The sequence below is a fragment of the Mastomys coucha genome, unplaced genomic scaffold, assembly GCF_008632895.1.
Source record: "Mastomys coucha isolate ucsf_1 unplaced genomic scaffold, UCSF_Mcou_1 pScaffold20, whole genome shotgun sequence".
In the NCBI taxonomy this organism is placed as follows: domain Eukaryota; kingdom Metazoa; phylum Chordata; class Mammalia; order Rodentia; family Muridae; genus Mastomys; species Mastomys coucha.
This window is the reverse complement of record NW_022196903.1, coordinates 139106343-139112164: the sequence shown is the minus strand read 5'-3', so window position 1 is coordinate 139112164 and position 5822 is coordinate 139106343. Positions and strand designations below refer to the sequence as shown.

Genomic DNA, 5822 nt, shown 5'->3' with positions numbered 1-5822 from the left:
ACTCCAACAGGGTTGAGGTCACTTAGCAGCAAAGCGTCAGTGATGTCCCCACAGCTCATGTGTCCAATGCTTTGTCCCTCTATTCTGGGGCTATCTGGGGGACATTATAAAACCTCTATGGCCAACCTTGAGAAGCAGCACACTGCAGACATGCCTCCAAAGGTTATTCTTCCATTCTAGTCCCATCTTTCATGTTCCCTACTCCCATCCTCCCATCCCCTTTCTCTCTTCACTCCCCTGCTCTCTCCCATACTTCCTCCCCACCTCTCTGCTTCCACTCCACCATGAGGTGAGTAACCTTAGCCACAATGTCAACCACTCAGTCCTGTCACCATGACACTCTTCTACAGCTGGCCCAGAATCAACAAACAAAGGACCATGGACCAAACCTTTAAATTATGAAACAAAATAACTCCTTTCCCCAGCAACAAAACTGTCACATGTACAGAGACAAGAAAACAAGAAACAATCTATTCTGCATGAGCTGCCAGATCGTGACTCTGGATGGCCACCATCAAGCAAGTCAGGAGCAACAGTTTTAAGAGACAGAAACCTAAGGATATTTATTTATTTTTATCAGATAGTCTTTTATTGAAGTATTTTCTTGTTTCTTCTTAACTAGCTGGGCACTCCACGGCACCACTGTTGATGTCATCTATGATGTCATAAGGGTGGCGGCCATCCACATCGCAGCCCACAGACTGTGCAGTATCCAGGATCTCCTTGATGGTTCCAGAAAGTTCTCTGGCCAAAGACTGGTGTCTCCTCTGCTGGGCAATGCTGACAATCTCATCAAAAGTAATATTTCCACTGTGTTTAATGTTCTTCTGCTTCTTCCTGTCCCTTGGTGGCTCTTTGAGGGCCTTGATGATCAGGGCCGAGGCAGAGGGCACCACCTCAATCTGGGCCTGTCTGTTCTGGATGGTCAGTTTCACTGTAATTCTGAGACCTTTCCAGTCACTGGTGGCCTTGGCAATGTCATCACGGACTTTCTTTGGAGACAGACCCAGAGGACCGATCTTAGGGGCCAACACAGATGTGGCGCCCCACCTCGCCTCCGGTGCACCTCAAGTATACAACTTTGATCTCGTTGGGGTCGAACTTGGGCGGCATGGTGGAGGCGGCTGGTGTAGGATGAACCTGGATTCGGGGCGAAAGAAAGTTGCCCCATTGCCTCCTCTGAGCAGAAAGATGAAAAAAGCAAGAATATTTATTTTAAGTCAAAATTCAACTGAAAACCTAGACTTCCAGTTTTTCTTCCCAGATCAGGAGCTATGGGCACAGGGTGTGCGGTTTTGACATTACAACCAGGCAGAGCTGGACAAAAGAGCCTGGGCCTCCCCTAGCTGAGGAGTGAGCGATACAGGTGTGAGCATTCCATTCCACTGCCTCACTAGCTCCTGTGGGTCCTGAACTGGTAAATTACTCCTTCATACACACACACACACACACACACACACACACACACACAGTGACTCTACAGAGAGGATTACATAGCCTGGAAAGAGGGAAGGATGGTGCACTGTCAGTGTTCTGGGTTACATGGGATAAAGAAAGAGAGTGCAGGATGAATTTTGGCTTCTGAGCAGCACAGGGGTCAGTCTCTGAAGGACTGGACTCCTAAGGCGCCCTTTGGAAGCTCTTTACCTTTAGCAAGTCTGTTTCCACACAACAAAAGCTCTTATCCGAACTGGATGATGACACACTGTGCCATTTTGTTGGATTAGTCCCACCTGACTGAGGCAGAAGGGTCCATAGAAAAATCCTACCAAGCTGAGAAAGGCACAGGAGATTCGATACACAAGGCAATAAAGAGAGGGAAGGGTACAGGAAGCCCTGCATGTAACCAGTGGACCAGCCACCTCGAGCGGAGGCTCAGAGGGTCATGGAGGGTGTCTCTCTACTCACACAATGAGTTTGTGCAGCAAGATCTGTAACTCCTGGGCCAGACTGTTCTTATCTCCTCATAAATTCTGAAACCACATGCACACATGCATCTGTATAAACTGGACTGGAGAAAAACACAGTTAGCAAACCCACGTTGTGAGCCGAGAGGTTATAACATACCTATATAATGCTTCTGTATTCCATTAAGGTTGGACTTAAGTTTTTCTATGCATAAATCATTCTGGAAGGAAGAGTGGATCAATAACATAAAAGTAATGGACCAGCAAACCATACGTATAGCATGAGTGTGAACCACAGTAGGACTTGTTGGGGGTTGAGTATGGCGCTGCTATGTTTACAAATGCTAAATTCTATACCCCAAGATCTGGTTGGCCCACGATGAGTGGGTCACAGGTAGGGACCACAAAGAGGAAGAAGGAAAGTGATGAAGGGAACAGGAGGTCTTCATTAGATATGATGGACCAAGAGGATGTGCCCAAGCAAAGTGGACCCTGAGAACAGGCTGGTAGAGCAGAAATAACCCAGGAAGACACAAACAGCAAGTGCTTGTATGAGGAGCACATCTGGCGAAGTAGCCAGTCTAGCCCTTAGAAAATTAGATTGGGGTAACCCCCCAGTAATTGCACAAAAGCTAAATAAATAATTACAGTCTGAGTCTCATTCATTTGGAAGCAAGATAGGGATAGGTTAACTCAATTAATTTACAAGAACTACAGGTACCTAGCTAGGGGATCTTTTTACCAATCGCTATTGGACAGCTGAACAAGTCATTGTGGTTAAAATACAGGGGAATTTGAGCCTGGTGGCACATGCCTCTAATCCAGCACTTAGGAAGCTGAAGCAGGTAAAATCCATGAGTTCTGAGGAAGCCTGTTCTACATAGTGAGCTTTAGGCAAGCCAGGGCAGAGAAGCCTTGTCCCAAGTAAGCATTCAGACAGAAGCCACAGGAGGTGGATGGGACCACCAAGCAACCGTGTCTAAGGCTCTGATGTTCTGTATTTGTCTAATCCATGGGGACCAAACCCTAAAACTGATGTCCAAACAAAAATTATAATTATCATGATCTATATAGTCTTTGCTTTCTTTTCATTTTTGAGATAGGGTCTCTCTACATAATCTCGGCTGGACTAGTGTTATGGGCATTCACCAGAGAAGACTGCCCAGACATGGCTTAAACCCACTGGAAGCCTGCCAGTGACTAGACTGGGTGTGTGGGATCCCAGTGTAGCACTGAACCTTTTTCAGAGTGAGCTTTTAAGCACAAAACCATGTTCTGGGCTGACATACTTCAGTTAACCAGGACAGTTAGCCCAGAGGGAGAACCACAGAAGCCAAAAAGCTAGGTTAGTACATTCAGAGACTTTCCCAGATTTTGATGAGTTAGGTCTTTGTTTTAGTTTTGGCAACTGGTGCTATCTATGTGCTGAGTTTTATGGCCTGAAAGGCACTTTCATCATGAAGTGGGTTGTGCTAAGATCTGGGGCCTGCTAAGATCTAGGGCCCTGTTATACTAGAACTCATGATGTAGACCAGGTTGACTGCCAGCAGAGATCTGATCGTCTCTGCCTCTGAGTGTAGGTACAAGCAATGCGTCATAGTTTTATCCCACAGCTGACATAGGGATCCCCTGTCACTGTACAACCAGAGCAGTCTAGAGATACAGAATGATAGAAAGACAAAAGCCTGAGGGAACTGAGGAGAACCATAGTCACAGTGTCACCCGAGCACTGCCAATGCAGAGGCCGGGCTGGTACAGTGTTCAGTACCCCAGTCAGGAGTTAAGGTCTCCTTGGAAGCTTTCTTGTGTGAGGAGAAGGTGGAGAATACTAATCTCTCTCTTTCCACTGCAGGAGTTCAATTCACTTATGCTGTGTTCTCCCTGGGTCTCTAGAAGCCACTGTAACCACCGTTTCATTAGCAACATTTGTTACTGAGATGGCTATGGTTATAGGATGTGAAGGTAAGTGACTATTGTTACACCTATCAATTAGCCAAATAGGGTAGCAAATCCCTGGGGACATAGTCTTTCCTGTCCCTGAGGTGGAGGGCTGCTCATTGGTTTGTACTGTTGTAATCAAAATAGCATCAGCTGGCAGCTACGTGGATAATTCTCCCAGAACTTGGGATTTATAGCATCAGCTGCAGCTACATGAATAATTCTCCTGGAACTCGGGGTTTAGCCAGACTTACTCCAAATACAAAACAGCCTACAGGTTGTATTCTCTACTCAGATCCTCCCCACCCTGGTGCTAATGGCAGCAAATCTTTGAATACGGTCAAGTTCTGCAAATTACCATTTCCTTCCGGATTTTGGACAGAGCCCGCCAATCCTGGAGGGAGAGGACCTCCCTTTTGCAAGATTGCATCCTTAGCAAGCAGAGTGTAACTGCATCTGGAAAGACAACTGGGGGAAGTCACTAGGATATGGCTTTAAAAAAACGAAAAAAGCACAGCATCCTCAAGAACATTCCACCAAAAGAGGCAGGCTTCTCAGAAGCCATTAACATTTCCACTCTTCACTTTGCAAAGGTGCCCTCTTTTGGGCTTGGTGAGCACCACTTAAACATGCAGACCCTCCCCACAACACACACACACACACACACACACACACACATGCATACACATATACATGCACATATACATACACACACATACAAGCATACACACACGCACACACACACGCCTACACACATACATACACACATACACGCACATATACATACACACACACACACACACACACGTGCATGAACACACACACGCATACACACACACACACACATATATGCATACATACACACAGAGGCATCATTTAAAATAAAAACAACTCTTTGGCTTCAGTTGCAGAAGCAAGATGACACCTTCTCATAATATCAGTTTGACCCAAGAAAATATTTGAGGGCATTTGAGACATGCTTACTTGATGTTTTTTCTTGGTTTCAGATAATTTGTCAATCTTCTTGTGCAGAGAGTCTGTGTCCACGATGTTCTTAATATTCTAGTATAAAAGATGAGAGCATTATTTAGATTTAACCCCATACCACCAGCACCACCGCCAAACCAAACCAAACCCAAACCCAAAATGAAAACCCCCAAACAGAAGTGGACCTGCAACCTGCATTCCAGCCCGGCAGCCGCCATGGTTGAAGGAGGGAACGGACTGAAATCTCCCTTTTGCCACGGGTGCTTGACGTAATAAAGTGCTTCTGTTCAGATGGGGAGACTCTGCCTGTCCTTCTTCAGCTATCATGTGAAAACTCCCTTGCAGTTTGATGTGGGGGCCTGGAGAATCGTGCTGTTTACACAGTGTCCATGGCCCTGTGTGTCCTGGCTTGTCTCTACCATATGTAGCCCCTCTTGGCTCCACTAATCTTTACCTTTTTTAACATACCTCTTTCTGGAGAGCCCAAATCTTAAGAATCAGAGCTCTGATTTCTATCTCCTGAAAAAAATTTAAATTTAGAATTTTATGAAAATTATACAGTCACCTCCAAGGCTGTTGTGCTGAGCTTTTCCTTTATTTTCTGCCATTTCCCTCTCACAAGAAACTCTGAAACTATTTCCTATCCATCTATCTAACCAATTACCAACCCACCAACCATCTACCCACCCAAATACCCATCCATGCATCCACCCACTCAACCATCCATATAAATCTCCATCCATCCATCTATCCACTACACACCCACCCATCCATTCACCACCCAGCCAAGCAACCATCCCCCACCCACCTACACACTAATCCACTCACCCACCCACTTACCCAACCATCTCTCACCCACCTACCCACTAATCCACCCACCTACCCACCTACCCAACCATCCATCCACCCACCTACCTAACCATCCCCCCACCCATCTACCCAACCATCCCCCCAAACACCTACCCAACCATCCACCCACCCGCCCACCTA

At 46.2% G+C, this 5822-nt stretch overlaps 1 pseudogene across 1 annotated transcript; it reads right to left on the bottom strand.

Moving 5' to 3' along the window:
* Positions 1-570: 570 nt before the first annotated feature.
* Positions 571-1128, bottom strand: LOC116098434 (annotated as a pseudogene). Its single transcript, XR_004121850.1, has one exon. The product of XR_004121850.1 is annotated as a 60S ribosomal protein L12 pseudogene (transcript).
* Between the last annotated feature and the right edge of the window lie 4694 nt (positions 1129-5822).